Source organism: Delphinapterus leucas, chromosome 16 (genome assembly GCF_059928025.1).
Source record: "Delphinapterus leucas isolate spDelLeu-1000000601 "Yukka" chromosome 16, BTC_Dleu_Yukka2, whole genome shotgun sequence".
Lineage (NCBI taxonomy): Eukaryota > Metazoa > Chordata > Mammalia > Artiodactyla > Monodontidae > Delphinapterus > Delphinapterus leucas.
In genome coordinates, this window is record NC_143144.1 from 71782094 (window position 1) to 71803993 (window position 21900).

The following is a 21900-nucleotide window of genomic DNA, read 5'->3' on the forward strand; positions in this document are numbered from 1 at the left end:
GGATTGGAGGGGAGGATGAATTGACCTTCAGAGATCAGTTGAGAGACCATGTCAGCACAAAATGTGATGACAGTAGAAGTGGAGAATAAGAGTCAAAAGATATTTTGGAATATAATTGACAGGATTTGCTGCTAGACTAGACATGGGGATGGAGGACAGGGAAGAACCATGGATGATGCTTAAGTTTTTGGCTTCGGTAATCAAGTAGACGACGGTTCCATTTACTGAAATGGAGAATGTTGGGATAGAGAAGGTAAGAAAAGGAAAGGTTTGTGGACTTAAATCTGGAACTTTGTTTTGCCCATGAGTTTGAGATACCTGTGAGACATCCAGTACAAGTTTAAATAAGTGTTTTGATTTTGGATCCTAGAGGGGAGGTCCGGGCTGCAGACACAAATCTGAAATCTATCAGCATATGGTAGCATTGAAATACCTGGAAATTAGTGAGATTATTTTTTGAAACTACTATATGAAAGGAAGAGAGGACTCAGGACTAACGAGTGCTAACATGTAGTGGTGGAATAGAGGAAGAGCCAGCAAAGGAGAAGACAGAGGAACTAAGATGGGAGGAAAACCAGGAGAGAGTGGGACTGCGTAAACAAATAAACAAACAAAAAAGGGAGTTCTGTAAAGGGAAAAATGATCACCTATATCCAGCACTGTGCTGATAAATGTTTGAAAAATGGCTACTGGCGGGGTTGGAGGGCTCTGATTTGTAGCATTTGCTGATTTCCATGATGTAAATATTCTCACCATGGCTAATTTCAAGCTACCAGCATGTCTTCACTGAACTTGGAGTTGGAAAAAGATGCACATAATTAGCTGCTGGGCACCGTTACCATCAGGCTCCAGGACAACAGTGCTGCTGAGAGGGAGCGTGATATGAAGATAGGAAAATGTGCATTGAATCTGACAACATGCAGGTCATTAGTGACCTTAATCAGGGTCATTTTTGGACTATGGGAGCAGAAGCCAAATTGAAGTGGATAGAGTAGTGCAATAAATGTAAGAAAGGAAAAACAATATACAACTTTCCTGAAGAAATAGATTGTAGCTGGAGGCAGAAGAGGAGTCAAGATTAAAAAAAAAACTTAAAACTTAATGAAATTAAGATTTTTGCCCTAAGATACATTAAATAAGTATAAATGGCATGGATACGATTTGAACCCCGGTTAGTTTGACCCAAATGCTTATGCTTTATTCAGAGCTTCCTGGACCACAGAGAAAAAAAATTTTATAAGCCATCTAAACACAGAATTATACATGATTTTTCTTTTTATACTTTTTATATTTTTCTGGATTTTTCTATTTTTTCATTAGAAAAATTTTAAAAAGAGAATAAATTACTTTCATAATCATAAAAATACTTATAAATATATAATAGATTTTATATTTCCCAAGTACCTACTGGGATACAGCAAAGTATATGAAAATCATTAACTAGTCTAGTTCAACATAAATAGCATATTACCAAACAGTGCCACCTAGTGTAAAGTTTATTTTGAGATAAATATTTAAACTTCCATTCTGTTTTACAGCTTATAAATCAACACACATTTAGATACCTGCGAACTAAAATACCTAAAGGTGCTATCTTCAAAACTCATGATTTCATAGATTCTAACTCTTAGGTGGTTTCGCAACATTAGATACAGGAAGGGACCATGTCCTGTTCTGTGTGGTGCTAAGTACACTGTCACAGCTCAAAAGATAATAAATAGTTTTAGGAAACAGTGGTGTAACTTTTCTGTAAAGAAATCATTGGCTGTTGTATTGAAATTTAAATAAATGAGGGACTTTATTGGAGTTCATGAGGATGTTTTCCTTAGGCTTTATAAGAAGACAGATCTCTGTGATAAGAATAAGCATTCTTAGTAGAATGGGTGGAGGGTAGAGGTATGGGTGTAGATACAATAGATAATTGAGGTTCCATAATTCTATATTATATCATTTATGTGTAAATACAATTTTAAGATTATGGCTGTATCTTTGGATTGCGGTATTAAACTATTATGATGATAATAGTTTTGTGTGAATACAAAATCTCGTGCTCATGGAAATCGATTTTTTAAGAGCACAATACAATTAATATATTTTTCTTCTGCCTACATTTAATAGAATTATATTTAGTTTAAGTATAAAAGAGAGATTAATCGCTGTTTTGAAAGAGAGAGAAAAGTACATTATTTGCAGATTGTTTAATTGTATATTAGAAAACTCAAGAATATTCATATTAACACTACTTGAACTACAGAGTATGGTCTAAAACAAAAATAAACATACAAAAATCAATCTTACACATCAGAAGTAGTCTGTTAGAAAATATAGGGAAAAAATTCTATTTACAATATCATGAAAAGCTACAAAATTCTCAAAATAGCCCTAGAAGTATGAAGGCACCGTAGTCCACTAGAACTGGACCACATATGGGTTTCAATCCCTTTGATGATGAGCGTGGGAAAGATGAGGACTGAATTATATTTATTTTTGAGTACCTTAAAAACTATATTTTTGAGAACTTCATTTATCTATCTTTTTTAAAAGCCTTTTTAATAGACAGATAAATAATAAAGTATTAAACTTGGATTTGCCAAGCAGCTCCCATAAAATTACTTGATCACACTGCCACCTACAGGTGGTAAAAAAAAAGCGGGGTGGCACTACAATGTATCACCTACCATGTATCAGGCATTGTATTAAGAAAAATGCTAGGGTTGCCAGATAAAATACAGGATGCTCACCGAAATCTGATTTCAATTAACAACCAATACTTTTGTAGTATAAGTATGTCCGAAATATTGCATGTGACATACCTATGCTAAAAAATGATTAATTATCTGAAATGCAAATTTAATCGGGCATCCTGCAGTTATACTTGCTAAATCTGACAACCCTTAAAAATGGAGATAATAATGTTGGCCGTACTGTGCTACTTAAAGCCTTTCAACGGTGTCTCACTGGCTTCAGGAGAACGTAGGAGCGCCTTAACATGGCATTATAAGAACAATCACGTCTCTACTCCTGTCTTGATCCTCCCTGCCTTAGCACCAGCTTCCCGTCAATATCAGAATCTTCCCTTTGCTTAGACAGCTCAGTTGGCCTAGGATACAGAAGTTCCTGGTTTGCGTGTCTTTTAATATTGTTTATGATAATTTTATTATGTAGTTACATCTTACCTCTGGACTTAAGTGAAGGTAAAAATTATAATCGCAGATTATAATTAAATAATACATTACCTCAAGGAGAAAAGATGAGTGAGAACATTACTGTGGAAAGGCACATTGGAAAACACTTTATTTCCAGCAAATTTTGTGTTCTTATTTAAATGTAATGAAAGAAAAATTCTAGTGAACTTAAATTGTATGTTTGTGCGTGCATGTGTGTGTGTGTGTGTGTGTGTGTGTGTGTGTGTATCTGGCTATATAATTTGCAGGGCAGCATGCATTACGAAAACGTGGAACTTCTTATTCAAAAAATTATTAAGAATTTCAAGGTGGTAGCAGCACAGCATTAACTCAAGCATGGGAAACTCTTAAGAACAGGGCTCTGACTGCACAGGTCACATGCCCTGTATATATGTTTTTTGTTTTTTGGCTTTTTCACCAACTGAATTGACTTAGAATTTAAATTTCTCTGAGGGAAGGTCCTTTTTGTTAAAAATAGAAGTATATGAGTGACTTAAAATTCATGATGTTTTGACATCCTACTTAGTGGACCCTAAACAATCAAGAAGGAAATCAAGCTTATAGGAATATGGACTTTGCAGCCAATTCAAGACCTGGCTTCATGGCTGCCTAAAGGGTTCATGGGTTGGCTTTAGGAATCCACAAACTCGCTCAAATTATAATCAAAATTGTGTGTGTGTGTGTGTGTGTGTATCTGAGTATGTATTTTTCAGAGGAGAGCTTTCACCTTATTCTCAGAGGGATCAATAACCCTAAAGGGCTTAAAACTACTGTTCTATGAAACTATTTCTCCTTATTTTGACTTTCTCTGTCCAGTCAATACTTAAAGAAGCCTCTGTTGGCAACTGGTTTAAAACTTTAAATACAAGGAGTTGTGAAGATTTTAAAAACAGTTTTATTTCAAAATATAGAAAAGAAATAAGAAAAGAAATATGAGGAGAAAACAAGTACATAAGGATCCCACTCAGAGAAATGAAATCTGAAAGGCTCTACGTTAAACCCTAAAATCCTAGCTGCTACCATCAGAAAACTTGAGACAGAGTAAAAGCTATTGTTAATGGCAATATTTCTTATGTAATGATATATAACATTTATTGAATACTTATCGTGTGTCAGGCGCTGTCCCAATAATCATTTACAACTATTACCTCACTCAATCCTCTCAATAACCCTATAATCCCCAGTGTAGAAGTGAGAAATCAGAAGCAAGACTCTCTGAGAATCTTGCCCAAGGACACACAGGAATGGCAGGGACAGGTTTCGAATTGGCCACAAAGCCGAAATGCTTATAAACTTTATTTTCTTCTTTATTATTTAGTAGGTCCACTTAGCAACATATTAATACTTCATAGAACTTTCATTTAATAGATATCAAGATTAAAGAAGTAGAAAACTGAAATTTTATCCTTCCACAACATTTTCTCACTTGGCTCCCTGGACACCACCCTTCTGTGCGTCTCCTCCTACCTGCTACAGCTGCTCCTTCTTCTGTCTTTTTCTGGGATTGTTCTCTTCTCCCTGTTAGGCCTTGAACCTCTTCTTCTCTCCATCTATATATATTATTTAGGTAAACCAATCTGGTCTCATGCTTTTAACTGCTATCCATACACTGATGATTTTCAAAGTTACATTTCCGGTTTGGAACGCTCCTTGGAAATCTAGATTCGCCTATTCAGCTGCCTTTTCAACATCTCCATTTGGGGGTCAATTCAACATCTCAAACTACATGGCCGAAATGAACTCCTGATTCCCCTCCTTCAAGACCCCCTCAGTCTTCCCCATCTCAGTAAATGGCAACCCCCTTCTCCTGATACTCAGAACAAAAAACCTTGGAGGCATCTTTGTCTCTTCTCCCTCCCTCACACTCCATATCAAATCTACTGGCAAAAGAGGTCAACCTAACCTTCAAATATGTCCAGATGAATATACAGCCAAAATGCATCTACTTCCTGAACACAAGCCACCATGATCTCTCATACCTAGATTATGGCAAAAGTCTCCGTGATGGCCATCTGAAAGCTCCCAGTCTGACTGATGGCCCCAGCTGCTGCACTCTGAAATCCATCAGTGTTCACCCTGAGGCCATGTTTCCCAAGGATTGCTTCTAGCTAATGACAGCATGGCAGAAACACAGGGGCAGGCCCACTCCTGGGAGATGAGGGATTTCTACGATGAGTGACTTTGACTCAAGGGCTCCTTATTGGCCTTGCCAAACTTTCATAGACCTGCATTGCAGTTTCAGACTCTTCCATCTAACCTTCCTGCCTCCTTGACCTGGGTCAGAACTGCATTGCATTCTGAAGGTCCTCAAAGCCTGTTCTAACACCCCCTTCCATTTCCCTTCACAGGTGTTCCCTTAATAAATCTCCTACACATCTAATCCCAACTTCTCAGGCTTCTCAGGGGACCTACACTAACTGGTCTTCCTGTTTCCACAATTACAATGAAAATTCATACTATAGTCTCTTGACACAGCAGCCAGAAGTGATTACATTAAAATCAAACTCTTCACTTTGGCCTGTGGACTTCACAAGGTCTGGCCCTTGCTTCCTCACGGATCTCATCTCCTCTTTGCTAACTCTGCTACGGCCAAACATGTCTCCTGGCCATTTCTTGACCCATTAGGTATGGTTTGCCTGCCTTTGCACCTGTGTTCCCCTCTGGAATGCTTTTGTCCCTGACAAATACATATCTTGACCCCTGTCCTCATCTAGGTCTATCACTTTCTATCCTCTTATCTTGTTTTGTTTTGTTTTCATAGCATTTAATCACCATTTGACATATATCTATTTTGTTTATTTGCTTATTAGCTCTTCCCCCACTACAAAACCAGACACTTCGTATGTTTCAGTCACTCCCATATCCCCAACACAAATAAAAGTACCTGGCACATAATAGGTACTCAATAAATTTTGTTGAATGAATGAGTTCTTACTAAAAACCATGTATAAGATCTTAAAAATCAAAGGAATTTACAAACATAAGTTTGATTAGGAACATCTGAGTTTTCTGAAGAACAAGAATACTAGAAAAATTAGTACCATCAGTGATTAAGGACACATATTTCTGTTTCCTTATTTTTGCGAATTATAAAAACAATGCTAAATTTTTACAAAATTCAAACTACACATTAATCACTAACCTATTTACTATAAAATATGAAATAGTATTTTTGCTCAAGCAAGCTCAAACCACATTTAATTACCTGAATTGTAACCGAGAAAGTGCTAAAATGTCAAGGGAGTAAAAATTGTCTTTCTGTGACTCCCAAGAGAATAAGTGATTCTAGGAAATAGTTGGCAAATCTATTTTTTTCAAGCACAGTAGAAAAAAACACAGGAAAACATTCAAGAATCTCCATAATGCTGAGAATATATGACAGCAAATTAACTTGCTGACTGTAATGAGGAGTGATTGGAAACACATCTGAATTTTTGTGAGATTTAATGAAATTGGAGCCTTGAACACACTTGAGATTAATTTGCTTTAAATCCATGTTGTAGTGAAACCCAAATCTAATTTTCTACTCTGCTCCCTTCTTTCCTAGCTATATTCTTAAGGAAGGAAAACATAAAGTAATTATAAAATCATATTTTTGAAAACTGAGTCCCAAACTGTAAGTCAAATGGTCACACAAAATCTCTCTGACATAACAGTCCTGTGCATACAAATGGCAGACTCTATGGCATGGAAGTAGAAGCCACAAAGTGACTTTTTGGCAACATGCCCTTCTATGAATATTACATTTAGAGACAACAAAGAAAAATGCAGACACTAGACCCTGTCACTGATTCACGGCACAGGAAGGGCAGAATTATTGAAGTATTTAAATGATATAACTAATACCAGTTACTCTATGTCATTCCTGTCAAGTGGTTAAAAGAAGCCAAGGAGAAATTATATTTCTGGTTTTACCACCAAGCTATTGCACAAACTTTAATTAGTCCTTTCAATCTTTCCATGAATTATGGCAAAAAGATATAAACATGCTTTGGAAATGCTTATGTGTTATACTTTATGTTGATGACAAAGAAAAATTTGCCTTACTGAATCTTATTCTGCATTCCATGAGTTTTTATTTTATTTTGCCTAAGAAGAAGCAGAACTATGATCCATTAAACATTTTTAGATAGGTATTAACACCTCCCGAGTGCATGTGTTTCAGTACAAAAAAAGCACAAGATACACCAGAATACAGCATGACCGTAAAGAACAATGAATTGAGAGTGAGAAGCCCTGTGTTCTCATTTTAAATTGGCCACTACCTAGCATTGTGCCTTTGGGTAAGTTACCCAAATTCTCACTATTATTTATCTCTTGCTGCTTGACCAATTATCCCAAACTTAGTGGCTTAAAACAACCAACATGTATTATCTCCCAGTTTCTGTAGGTTAGGGATTCAGGAGTGACTTAACTGGTTCTGGCTCAGGGATTTTTCATGAGGTCGCAATCAAGATGTCAGCTAGAGCTGCAGTCATCTAAGGCTTGACAGGGGCTAGAGGATTTGCTTCTAAGCTTGCTCACGTGGCTACCGGCAAGAGGTGTTGGTCCACACCATGTGGGTGTCTCCATAGGGTTACTCATGATAGGGCAACTGGCTTCCCCCAAAGTGAGTGATGCAAGAGTGAGAGAGTAGCTAGACAGGGGCTGCAATATCCTTTCTAACCTAACCTCAGAAGCAACAAACCATCCCTTCTGCTGTATTGTATTGTTCATGTGCACTAACGCTGGTGCTCTGTGGGAGAGGACAACAGAAGGGTGTGAATACCAAAAGGTGGGGCTCATTGGGGAACATCTTGGAGGCTGACTACCACACACTCTGGCCTCAGTTTCCTTATCTATGGAATGAGATCTTTTAACTAGATGAGCCTTAAAGTTGATGACCTCCTCTTTCCTCAGTGCCTCCCAAATATCACCTCCAGACTTTGCTTTTCACTCTCATGTAGAAATGCCTACTCCTTTTAGCCTTAAGCCATATGGCTATACCAAGCTCCATCCCTCCACGTTGCTGTCATTTATAGACATCCTGGTCACTGCCCCATCCCCCATCACTGTGACTTGGTACCCGGCTTACGGTTGTCCTTCTCACTCCAAGTCCTGCCATCATCACAAGATATCCATATCCTCATGGGTGACCCATCTGTCACCGTGGCCTTCAGTTCCTTAACCTCCTCATCTCCAGTGTCCTTCCCATTCACCCCAATTCAGACCCCACTCCACACCAACGCCCTGGATTTGTCAACACCAAAAGTGTTCAACTTTGTAAACAATAAATTCAATCATCTCATCGTGTCACTGTAACTTTCTATTTTTCCAGTTCGCTAATCAGCGAGTCCTGAGATGGGTCCCCAGACCTGATTGGAACTTCCAGGAAACTGTCACATCTACTTTCTCTGTATCAGATCTCTCTTGTCTTCATTTCCACTTCAGATTAGATTTTAAAGTCCATCACTTGAACCCCTCTCTGCATAGATTCCTCACCTCCTTTGTCTCATAGGCTCTCACTCACTTCCACTGCCTGGAAGCGCCTTAGTTTTGACTGATTTCAACTGACAATCTTACACCTTTTCTACTACCTACGACCAGGTTAAGGAAGGCTGCTGGAGAAAATCACACAACAGTATAGACCAGATACATGGTCATCACGTTCACACTGGCTTCCGAAGTTGTTCAACAGTTCCACCATCAGTGTTCCCTAGGCCAGCTCTCTCTCTCCCCAGTCCCCACAGAGGCTATTTCAGATACATGGTCATCACATTCACACTGGCTTCCAAAGTGGTTCAACAGTTCCACCATCAGTGCTTCCTTGGCCAGCTCTCTCTCTCCCCAGTCCCCACAGAGGCTAATTCAAATATTCTCCACTTTCCTCAAAACTTCAAATCCACCACCACTGCCACCCTCCACCTCTCCCATCATTCTCATTTGCTTTTTTAGTTCCCGAAGGAAATAGAATCTATTAGCTGGGGACTCTTTGTGTCTGGACCCATCCTCTCCTCCTTTCCTCTTGTTACAATGAAAGAGGAGTTTTGCCTCTGATCTGAAGTCAGTCCCTCCACCTGTGCTTCAAATTTCATTCCCTCTCAACTTCTCAGCAACCCTGATATTTTTTAACCAGGTGCAATCTCACTCCCACCCTCCTGTCTTCCCTGAAGTAGTCACTTTCTTACTTTATTTTGTTAGCTTCTTCCTTTGTCTAAAACCGTGCTGCCGAACATGGTAGCCATTCGCCACGTGTGGCTATTGAGCACTTGACATATACAGCCCCAACTGATAAATCTAGGCCTCAAAGACTTAGTATTTTTAAAAATGAAAATAAATTACCTAATTGATTAATTTTATATTGATTACATGTTGAATGTATGACTTTCTTGGGGGAGGGATGTTGGGTGGAACAGGGTAATTAGATTGGCCTCTAATTCCTAAATATTCTGTCATCTGCCATTATGAATGATACAACACATTTCCCTCTGTATATATTCAAGGTTAAATTTCTCACATAGTTAAACCCATTATAAAAAATGCTATCTTTGGGCCTCCCTGGTGGCACAGTGGTTGAGAGTCTGCGTGCTGATGCAGGGGACACGGGTTCGTGCCCCGGTCCAGGAAGATCCCACGTGCCGCGGAGTGGCTGGGCCCGTGAGCCATGGCCGCTGAGCCCGCACGTCCGGAGCCTGTGCTCTGCAGAGGGAGAGGTCACAACAGTGAGAGGCCCGCGTAGCACAAAAAAAATAAATAAATAAAAGCTATCTTTGGGACTTCCCTGGTGGTCCCGTGGTTAAGACTCCACGTTTCCATGCAGCGGGCAGGGGTTTGATCCCTGGTTGGGGAACTAAGATCCCACGTGCTATGTGGAGCGGCCAAAAAAAAAAATTCCATCTTTATTTGTGAATAAAAGAAATGATTATCTTCTATTTCAATATTAACTGTGGTCATAAAGTAGGTAATTGTGTAATTACTATTGTTTAAGCTGCAGAAATTAAATGTGACTATTTTCTCTTTTATACAATAATATACTCTCACATACTATACCGTATAAATAATATATATCATTAACAAATATCATAGTATGTATAGTATTTATAAATGAAATTAATAGTGCTGATACTATTATTAATAATGTTATTCATATTTAAATATAGGGCTTTTTTGGATTTTAGCACAGTGAAACTCATTTCAGACCTCTGACCTTCAGTACTATAGGATAATCCATTTTTGTTGTTTTAAGCCACTTAATTTGTGGTACTTGTTACAGCAGCAATAGGAAACTTATATACCAGCTTTAGACTCTGAAGTCTTTTGACTGTTGTTGTTAGCTTGTACATGATATCTATTGCTGAACAGAAATAGTTAAGTTTGATATGATAACATCTCTCAATCTTTCCCTTTATAGTTTTCTTTTTGTGGTCTTATTTAAGAAAATCTTCCTACACTATATTCTCCTACATTTTCTTTGATTATTGAAACTACAGATTTACCTTTCATGTTTATGACTTTAAACCATTTGGTGTTTTTTCTAATATAAATATGTTGTGATGGACAGATCTAGCATACGTTCTTTTATAGCAATAGAGTTTTCCAAGAGCAGTCTGCATGGTTACATTGGTTTATTGGTCTCTCCCTCCATTATCACTGTGCTATTTTATTGCCCTCGCTTTACAACTGGGTTTTTTAAATTGAGGTGAAATTCACATAATATAAAATTAACCATTTTAGGGGCTTCCCTGGTGGCGCAGTGGTTAAGAACCTGCCTGCTAATGCAGGGGACGTGGGTTTGAGCCCTGGTCCAGGAAGATCCCACATGTCGCGGAGCAACTCAGCCCGCGTGCCGCAACTACTGAAGCCCGCATGCCTAGAGCCTGTGCTCTGCAACAAGAGACGCCACCGCAATGAGAAGCCAGCGTACCACAACAAAGAGTAACCGCCGATCTCCAAAAAACTAGAGAAAGCTCCGTGCACAGCAATGAAGACCCAACACAGTCAAAAATAAATAAAATTTATAAAAATAAAATAAAAAATTAACCATTTTAAAGTGAATGATTCAGTGGCATTTAGTACATTCACAGTCTTATGCAAGCACTTCCTTTATCAAGTTGTATAACTTTACAGTTGGTTTTAATACTGAGTAGGATGTATTCAACTCTGCCTGAGTTTTCTCATCATTCAATCAAGACAACAGCATAACCTACCTCATAGATTGGTTGTTTATTAATTTTTTTTTTTTTGGCCACGCCACATGGCTTGCAGGATCTCAGTTCCCCAACTAGAGATTGAACCCAGGCCATGTCAGTGAAAGCCCAGAATCCTAACCACTAGGCAACCAGGGAACTCCCAATATTTTTTTAAAGTAGTATATCTTAAGGGCTTAGAATAGTGCTTGGCACTAGCCATTATAATATTATTACACCATATTGTTGCGTTATGGTCAAAAAACACAGTCCAGGATGATGTTACTTCCTTTGCTGGCACCTCTGCCTCTTCCCAGACTCTGGAGCCTGGAGTAGCTCTGGCTCATGCCTTGAACCTCTTCTCTTCCCTACCTACATTCATCCCCTTGGTAATTGCATCTAGGTTCATGAATTTAAATTTTCATGTAAGCTCTGACTACTCCCTAATTTATACTTCTAGCCCTGATCTTCCCACTGAGCTCTAGAGTGGTATATACAACTGCCTATTCAGCATCTCCACTTGGATGTCCTACAGATTGAAAACAGAACACTTGATTCCCCCCTCTGAAAAATCCACCCCTCCCCCAAAATTTTCCATATTTGAAAATGGCACAGCCATGCACAGTCATCTGGGCCCAAACCTTGGCATCATCCTTGGTCTTGCTCTTTCCCTCATTCATATCTAATTTTAAAGAAAATCCTGTCTGCTATACCTTTGAAATATGTCCAGAATCCGACTACCTTTCACTGTTTTCTCCTTCTACTAGAATAATATGAGCCTTCCACTGGACTCCTTGCTTCTATTCTTGCCTTCCTCACAGACTATTTTTCACACAGCAGCGGCCAGAGTCATCTTTTTAAAAATGTACATCAAATGTTTCCATTCAAAAACCCTCAAATGGGGCTTCCCTGGTGGTGCAGTGGTTGAGAATCTGCCTGCTAATGCAGGGGACACGGGTTCGAGCCCTGGTCTGGGAAGATCCCACATGCCGCGGAGCAACTAGCCCCGTGAGCCACAACTACTGAGCCTGCGCTTCTGGAGCCTGTGCTCCGCAACAAGAGAGGCCACGATAGTGAGAGGCCCGCGCACCGCGATGAAGAGTGGCCCCCGCTTGCCACAACTGGAGAAAGCCCTTGCACAGAAACGAAGACCCAACACAGCAAAAATAAATTAATTAATTAATAAACTCCTACCCCGAACATCTTAAAAAAAAACAAAACCCTCAAATGGCTTCCAGGTTGACTCAGAATAAAATCCTGAATCCCTAAGCCCTAGCCCTATGGTAAGATCCCATGGCAGTCGGTCTTAATGGAGACAGTACTAGCATATCCTAGCAGGTGTTTTGGAAATTAGTAGAGGACTATGGAATTTAAGGAACAGTTCCAGACATCCTGCAATATACGGGCTATTCCCATAAAAGAAGGACTTTTGAATTTCTGGCTGGATATTCATGTAGATGAAAAACCTATTTACAGTTTGTTGAATATTTAGTATAAAATAAAATTTCCAGGAATGCACTAATTTGTAAATCAAGGGAGAGTGGTACATTATTTTTTTTGGAACGTTACCAAAAGTTGCTCACCATGTTGAAGAATCACATTATTCTTGGCAACACCATTTGTTATTTGCATCACTAGTGTAACATGCCTGAATAGGTTTAGAGCTGTCACCTTCGTGCTGATCCCTCATATGGATATAAACATCTATTTTATCATGTCCTCTCTGGAATTGAGTCTCTGCATTTATGTGTTAAAACACACATAATCCTATTACATCAGGTCCAAATCCACCCTCCTGAACTCTGCTTTGTGGTCTGGGTCTAGGTCTACAAACTAGTTTCTCTTTTGCCGGGTAACTGTTCAGCTCTGCCAGCAGGGGGTGCTGGAGGGAGAGTATGAGGTGGAAGAAAAGCAGCAGAACTGCCTCTTCCGGTTGCGTGCAGTTCCTGTCATTGTTACCTCCGCAGCAGCATTTCCCTCTGGCACCAGCAGTTACTTCCAGTCTTTAGCTTCTTTTGACGCTTCCAAAATTAGCTTTATGGTGCTCGCTATGAGGTACTGGTACCAGCAGGGCAGCACCTCCTTCTCAGGGGTCTAAGTCCTAGCTCTGTGGGGCTCCTCTTCCAAGCCTCTGGTTTTTGAAAATACCAACTTTTTTTTTTTTTAGTTAGTTAGTTAGTTATGGCTGTGTTGGGTCTTCGTTGTGGTGCGCAGGCTTCTCTTGTTGTGGAGCACAGGCTCTAGGCGTGCAGGCTTCAGTAGTTGCAGACTCAGTAGTTGTGGCGCACGGGCTTGGTTGCTCCACGGCATGTGGGATCTTCCCGGATCAGGGCTTGAACCCGTGTCCCCTGCATTGGCAGACGGATTCTTAACCACTGCGCCACCAGGGAAGCCCTGAAAATACCAACCTCTTCCCTTTGTTCCAGTGGCAGGTCATTATCTCTGGGCCTCAATGTTTGCCCCATGTAACACATTTCTTACATTAAATTCTCTCTGCTGAAATGACTGGTGTGGTCTCTGTCTTCCTGATGGTACCCTAACAGGTACAGTACTCAGTGCCAGAGTGGTTCTGGGAAACAGACCCTCAAAGATGGGATTTGGGATTGTTTGGTTATGTCCTTAACTTTGAAAGCAGTGCCGAGATCTTTTGCTAATAGAAAATAGGAATCTAGTTGTCTGTGGTCATGCAGGTCATCATGATTAACTAAAATATCATCTGTAGTTGACTGTGAAGAAGTGTGTACTGAAACAAGTGGCCTGGAGGACCAAGTGGTTGATGCACTGGGTTGCTATGATAATACTGAAAAGTATGAGAACTAGGGGGTCATTGGCTGCTTCTGACTGCACTGGAGAGCTTACAGAAAGTAAACAAGATCAAGGTTTTAAAATGTGATTTTAAACTTTGAGACATTTCAAGTCACAAAGAACTAGAGAGAGTCTATGGTGACCCTAAGATAGTTTGCAATTTCTTATAGCTGCAGGGTCAAACTCACTGAAAATCATACCCCAAATTTAGCTGCTTGGGTTGCAAAAACAAAAACAAAAAAACAACCAACTTGAGTTGAATTCATAGACTTGGCCATGTCTCTTACGTTAAAGTTATGGCATCGAGAGGGAGTGGACCTGAGACTTGGAATGGGGACCTCTGGTGGAATTGAACAAAGATGAGAACTTGACTCCAAGTCTCTCTGAGCCTCTCCTGCCAACACAGACAGCCTGTCCTCCTGTGTCCAAGGAGACTAGATTAAAGATCCTGTGTAAGATCACCTAGGGAAGTTGCCTTGCATATCCTTCTCGAGACCCACCCTGACCACCCCTAATGACTCTAGACTCAGATCTCAGCATACTCCTGAGAGAAGAGTGTTTTCCTGAAGACTCAGTTACACCACCAGTTTGAATACAACATCCTGTCAAAAGAAAACTCAAAGACAAAAGCACTCAGAAAAGAAAAATAGCTTGCAAAGATTTTTAGAAATAACATTACCAAAAAAATACAATAAGTCTTTTTAATCCCACAAAGTTACCAATGTTACTGAGTTTATATTTCATTTGTACATGATGGAAAATAGCAATTTTCTCATATTATTATCATATCCACAAAGACCATGACATTTTTTTCAGGCATCAGCACTACAAAACTCAAGGATGAAGTTGGTTGTTTTTGTTAGGGAGTGAGAAATTTCCAGAAAAAATAAACCACTTAAGGTTTCATTTATTTGGGGGACCAGAATTATATGGGGAGATTTTTTGCTTGTTTGTTTTTTAAAGCATAGTTATACATAGAGTTTGACATGGCTTTGCTTCAATATCCTGAGCGTCTGTACTGTGATTCACATATAGCAGCCTGCCAAATGCTCCATACAGCGTCCCTATCTGCCACTGACATTTCAGGCACCATTGGATCTGCTGGGTCATATGGCCAAGTGACAGAGCAGCTCATGCTGCAGCCCAGTCCTGTTCTGGGTCCCACTCAAAACTGGCAGCTTTGGGGGTCACTTCTTATATGGGTCAGAGCAGCATGCAAAAATGAGGTATATATTGCCTCCAAATTCCAAATGAGGCTTACTAGGTATTGTACCTCTCTCTTAGTGGTAGTGGGGGCCAGATGGAGCAAATTATCCTTCACACGGGAGACATATCTTGACATGCCCCAGACCGCTGAACTCCCTAGAAGTGTCACCAAAATGGCAGAAAGCCTCTAAATTTTTGTGGGATTTATTTTGTACCTTCTGGCACATGTGTAGCAGGAAGAGTTATTACTTCCTGCTCAGCAATCAGCATAATGTCATCAATGTATCAGACTAGCATGATGTCATGTGGAATGGAAGGGTGATCAGTCTCTGAACACTGGATTATGGAATAGGGGTGGAGAGTTGATATGTCTCTCAGCTAGGACATTGAAGGTGTATTGTTGGCCCTGCCTGCTGAAAGAAGACTCCATGTGATGATATTTAATGATGCAAAAGGTCAGCAAACCATGGCCTGAAGGCCAATCTGGCCTCCCAGCTGTTTTTGTACATAAAGCTTTACTGGATCACAACCACGCCCGTTAATTTATATATTGTCTACCGATGCTTTTGCACTACAATGTCAGAGTTGAGTAGTTGTGACAGGGACCTACGGCCCATAAATCCTAAAATATTTTCCATCCGGTCACTGACAAAAAAGTTTGCTGATCCCTGGTCTTTACTAACAGGTATAGAGGGGAAAAAAAATCTCAAAATAGCTGCGAGCCAGTTGCAAGAGGATGTGTTGATTTGCTCCAGCAATGAAAGCACATCTGGAACAACAGCTGCAGTAGGAGTCACCACCTGATTAAGTTTACAATAAACCAGTGTGGTTATGCAAGACACATCTGTCTTCTGCAAGGCTACATAGGCAAGTTGAATAGAGATGTGGTAGGAATCACCATCCCTGCATCTTTTCAATCCTTGATGGTGGTACTTATCTCTGCAATCCATCCATAAATATGATATTGTCTTACTATTTTCATAAACAGAGGCAATTCTAGTGGCTCCCACTTAGCCTTTCCTGACATAACAGTACTCACTCCATGAGTCAGGGAATCAATGTGGAGATTCTGCCAGTTGCTGAATATGTCTATTCCACTTATGTATTACAGAACTGGGCAAATAACCACAAGGTAGATTCAGATACCCACTGGGACCACTATATAAGAACCTGTGACAAAACTCCATTGACCACCCGACTTTAATTTCCTAAGGCCCTACCCTCACTGTTGGACTACAGCAACATTTGAGGTCTCTAAAAATTAGTGTCAGAGCTAGTATTTAGTAATTCCTAAAATAATCTGACTCTTTCTCTTTCCTCAATACACAGTCACATTGGTAAATGATTACATGTCCTTGGGAGATGGCTAGAAAGAAGATTAACACTGTAAATATTTGGCAGTATGGCATGGTCCTTTCTCAAGGGGACCTGGCTTTCTCTCCATTCAAGGAACTCCAGGTTTGTGACATGACTCAATCCTGGGAAATGATAGAGTAGCTGAGACTCTCTGTTTTGGTGATACAAGCCAGACTTCTGTTCATTAGAACTAGAGTAAGAGATGAAGTAAGACTTTAATAAGGATGCCCATCTATTTCAATTCTAGGGATACCATGATCAATTAGCCAATGCCAAAGACCTCTGCAGGTTAGGCTATTCTAATTATCGCTTTGACTCTGTTGTCCATTACAGTCATTATGTCCACCTTGACTTTGGTAATTAAGTGCTACCACTTGGCCCCTGCTATCCCACGATCCTATCATCCCCATTTAATTTAGGGGTCCCAGTTCAATGGTAGTAGTTCCCAACTTCAATTACTTACCTAAAGAAGAGCCAGCACAGAACTCTTCAAGGATTCTGGGGATCCCCTCATGAATCTATGTCTCACTACTTTGATGAAAAGCATATCTTGAGAACCCTCTTGGGGGACGTGGTGGGAGGGTGGATGAGCAGGTCTTACATGATAAATCCACTAATATTCCAGTTTCCTTAAACTTTACAATTTCCTAAATACCTTTCTCTACAACATACGAAAGAAGTTCTGGCATTTCTACTTCATTTAATGGAAGCCACTTTTGGGTCCAGAATTTGGGTCAATCAAACAAGAAAACTATCAGATCTATTTCCATGCTCGTTGGCTAACATGCTGAATCTAGACTCTCTGATTAGTGAGCCATCATTGGCCTGATCGAACTTTATATTCCTTCCATCCTTAAGATTTATTCCCACACCTATTCTCTAGGTTTCTATCTATATAAATTGGGAAAATCATGATACATTACCCTCAAAAACATGATAAGACTGATAGATGACTTCTTAAAAAAAGTAATGGAAGCCAGAAAAATGGAATGATACCTTTAGGGTGCTGAAAGAAAAATAAGTTCCAACCAACAGTAAGAATATCCTGGGCTTCCCTGGTGGCGCAGTGGTTAAGAATCCGCCTGCCAATGCAGGGGACACGGGTTCGAGCCCTGGTCCAGGAAGATCCCACGTGCCGCGGAGCACCTAAGCCTGTGCGTCACAACTACTGAGCCTGTGCTCTAGAGCCCACGAGCCACAACTACTGAGCCCATGTGCCACAACTACTGAAGCCCACGTGCCTAGAGCCCGTGCTCCGCAACAACAGAAGCCACCGCAATGAGAAGCCCATGCACCACAACAAAGAGTAGCCCCCGCTTGCTGCAACTAGAGAAAGCCTGTACGCAGCAACGAAGACCCAATGCAGCCAAAAATAAGTAATTAAAAAAAAGAATATCCTTCAACATTGAGAGTGAAATAAGTGAATAAACAGATAAAGATGAAATAAAGATATTCTTAGGCAACGCCCCACTGCAAAACTAAAAGAAAAAAAACAAAAACGAAAACCAATCATGAGACTTCTTCAGGGCAGAAAGAAAGTAACCCTAGAGGGAAACCAGAGGGAATTGAAAGGAGAAATAAAGAGCAGAACAAGAAAATATATAGTAAATACAAGTGGATATATACTGTTCAAATAATAATAGTAATGTTTTATGGAATAAAACAACCCTAAAGGGTAAAAGTTAATAAATAGAAATAAAGTATTTTAAGGTCCCAGCATCATTATGGAAGTTATGAAGGTAATAATTTGTATTAAAATAGAATATGTCAAGGATATATGTTATAATTTCTAATCTATCAATATTAAAAGAAATATAATGTCTAACTAACAAATTTTGTTAAATTGTTATATAAATGTAACAATATTAAAATATTAATATTAATGGAAATAAAAAATCTTGATTAATTCAAGGAAGGTAAGATATGAATGAAAAGGAAACAAAAAACTGGTAAAATAGAAAATAAATAGTGAGATGGTAGACATAAACCCAAATTATCAGCAACTATATTAAACAGAATAAAATTCCAAGTAAAGGACTGTCTCAGTAGATGAAAGAAAAACCTATGTTGTCAACAGACAGATCTTATTTTTTAAGCACACAGACAGTCTGCAAGTAAAAAATGGAACTATATACTCAGTATGCAAACATTAACCAGTTATACTTATAATCAATCATAGTAGACTTTAAGGCAAGAAGCATTATTATCATAAAAGGTACTTACATCAGGACAAAGAGGTCAATCCATCAGGAAGTGACTGAAAGTCAAAATCTGAATATACATATAACACAGCTTCAAAATATATAAAGCAAAATTGGCATAACTAAAAGTAGAAGAAGCCACAATCATAGTGGGAGACTTACATCTCTCAAAAGCTGACAGAACAAAGCAAACAACTAATCACTATGGATATAGAAGATCAGAACCACACTATTAACAAGTTCGGCTTTTACAACACTGCACCCGACAGTGACAGAATACATGTTACATGATTCCACTTTATATACAGTTCAGAATGAGGCAAAACTAGTCCATGGTGTTAGAAGTCATAACAGTGGTGGCTCATGGCAAGGGTTAATGACTGGATGGGCATTCAGAGGCTTCGGAAGTAGTGGTAATGCTCATTTTCTTGATCTGCGTACGGATTGCCCAGGTGGTTCACTATGTGAAAATTCATTAAGGTGTACACATAGGACTTTTCCGTATTTGTAATACTTTCATTAACATTTTTCCGTTAAGAAAAGGGGCCCTTTGAATTTGACAGCACTGAAAATTACTGCTTTCTGTGATCTGATTCCTGGCCACCTCCCTAATTGCATATTCAACTTTTTCTTTTTTTCTCCTCAAACACCTACCTATTCCAGCCACACCGGCCTTCCTCAGAGATGCCAAACTCTTTCTCGTATCATAAGACGTTTGCACACGATGTTTTCTCTGCCAGAACCACTCTTCTATTTGCATAGTTAGTTCCCATGCTTTGTTCATATGACACCTCCACAGAAAAGACTTCCTGGGCCACTTTATTTAAAATAAGACTTCACCAAATCATATTCTCTCCCCTTATTCTAGTTTATTCTCTTCAAAGCTTTTACCACTACTTGAAATTTTATTATATATTTGTTTGTTATTAGTTTTTCCCATTAGGATATAACCTCTGTGTATGTGTGCATGCGTGTGTGTGTGTTGCTCAATAAATATTTGGTTAAAGAATGAATATTGAGTCTTTGGAATTTCCTTATGCTTCTTTTGTGGCTGGGTATGCAATCAAATTTTGTGGATGTTCCAGGTATGCTTGAAAGTATGATTTCTTTCATGGGTATATATTTCTATATAACTTTTAGCTTGAGCTTATTAATCATGTTATTCAAATACCCTATATCTTTGCTTATTTTCAGAGCTTGATCTATCTGCGTATGTGAGAGGTGAATTAAAACCTCTAAGTACAATAGTTTATCTCTTTCTGTAGTGCTGTGAGTTACTGCTTATATATTTTGTGTCTATACCATATTTTTTGTCAATATCAGGTATATTTATATTATTGGTCTATTATTTTACCAATATTGTTATATGTTTTAGCTCTTGTGACAATTTTCAATTCTTTTGTCTGATACAATTGCTACTCTTTTTTTTTCTTTGATTCATATTTCCCTGGTATATCTTTTCTATTCCTTATTTCAGCCTTTCTCTTCCCTTTTGTTTTAAATGTGCCTCTCCTAGAAAGTATGGTACTACAGTTGACCCTTTGACAATGTGGCAGTTTAGGGGCGCTAACCCTCTGCGCAGTGGAACATCTGTGTATGACTTTACAGTCATCCCTCTGTATCTGCGTTTCTGTATCCGTGAAGTCAACCAACTGTGGATCACGTAGTACCGTAGTGCATGTTTATTGAAAAATATCTGCGTATAAGTGGATCCTTGAAGTTCAAACCCATGCTGTTCAAAAGTCAATTATAGATATTTTTAAAAATCCAGTGTATGACTCTCTGGCTTTCAATTGGTGGGTTTAGCCCATTTACATTTATTATAATTAATAGACCTATTTTAAGTTTTCTATTTTTCATGCTTCTTTTTTATGTATTTTTTCTTTCCCACGTTTCATTGGATTGAGCAAACTTTTTGTACTGAATTTGAAAGTTATACCTTTTATTTTTCTGCTGGTTACTCTGAATTAAACACTACATTTCCCAACTTTCTTTCCCCAAAACTAGGTGTGGTTATGTAAGTTCTGGCCAATGAAATGTAAGAAGTGTGGAACTTTCAGAAAGAATTTGTTAAAAGGGAGGAGGTAATCACTTTTCTCCTTGCTTCTTCCTGCTACTGCCCTCAAAAGGGTAACTGGAGCTCCAGTATCACTATGAGACCATGAATTGATCTTGAGTATGGCAGCACTGGATGGAGTGTGGAAAGTTAAGAGTCCTGACAACCTTCCAGGCAAACTTTTACTTGAGAGAACTATTTTTACTTGAGAGAACTGTTTTTAAGGAACTATTATTTGAAAAAAAAATTTTTTTTTTTGGTCATATGCAGCTGGACCTAATAGGCACTGATCACCTCTAGGAATTGCTTCCTTTGTTGTAATTCCCTAGCCTATGGGGTAAAGGTATATTTCCCTTAGTCTGGACCCAATTTGTGGCACTTGGTCTTCCCCTCAGGCTTCTTCCACTCTAACTCCCACACACAGTGGGTTTCCTCAAAAGCAGACCCTGAGACAAAGACTTGACTGTAATTTACTTCAGATCACAGGAAGTGAGGAAGTGGGGAGGATAAGAATGAAGAAGGAAAAGCATAAGAGGGCTACTGAGGTCACCACTCTGGTCAGTGGGTATTTGATCCCACCAGGACATCCTGAGAAGTGCGCAGAATACTTCCTAGAATTGCTTCCCAGAATCAGACAGGACACTGGAGTCTTTATCCACCAGTTTCCATCCCCCATTGGCTAAGAGTTGTCCCCACGGGTTCTAACTCCATCACACGTTTGCAAGGAGCAGCCTCTCCTACACAGAGATTTCAGTGGCAGAAGTTCTGAAGAGGGTTGAATGAGACTGAGGTGAGATGCTGTCACCATGAGGTGAGTCTGAGCTTGCACAGAACTGCAATCAGCTGTAGCTGCAATCAGAAGTGGACCAAAGGAACGTGACACTGGACACTAGAGGTATCTGCTATACTTGCTAAGGAGTTTTCAC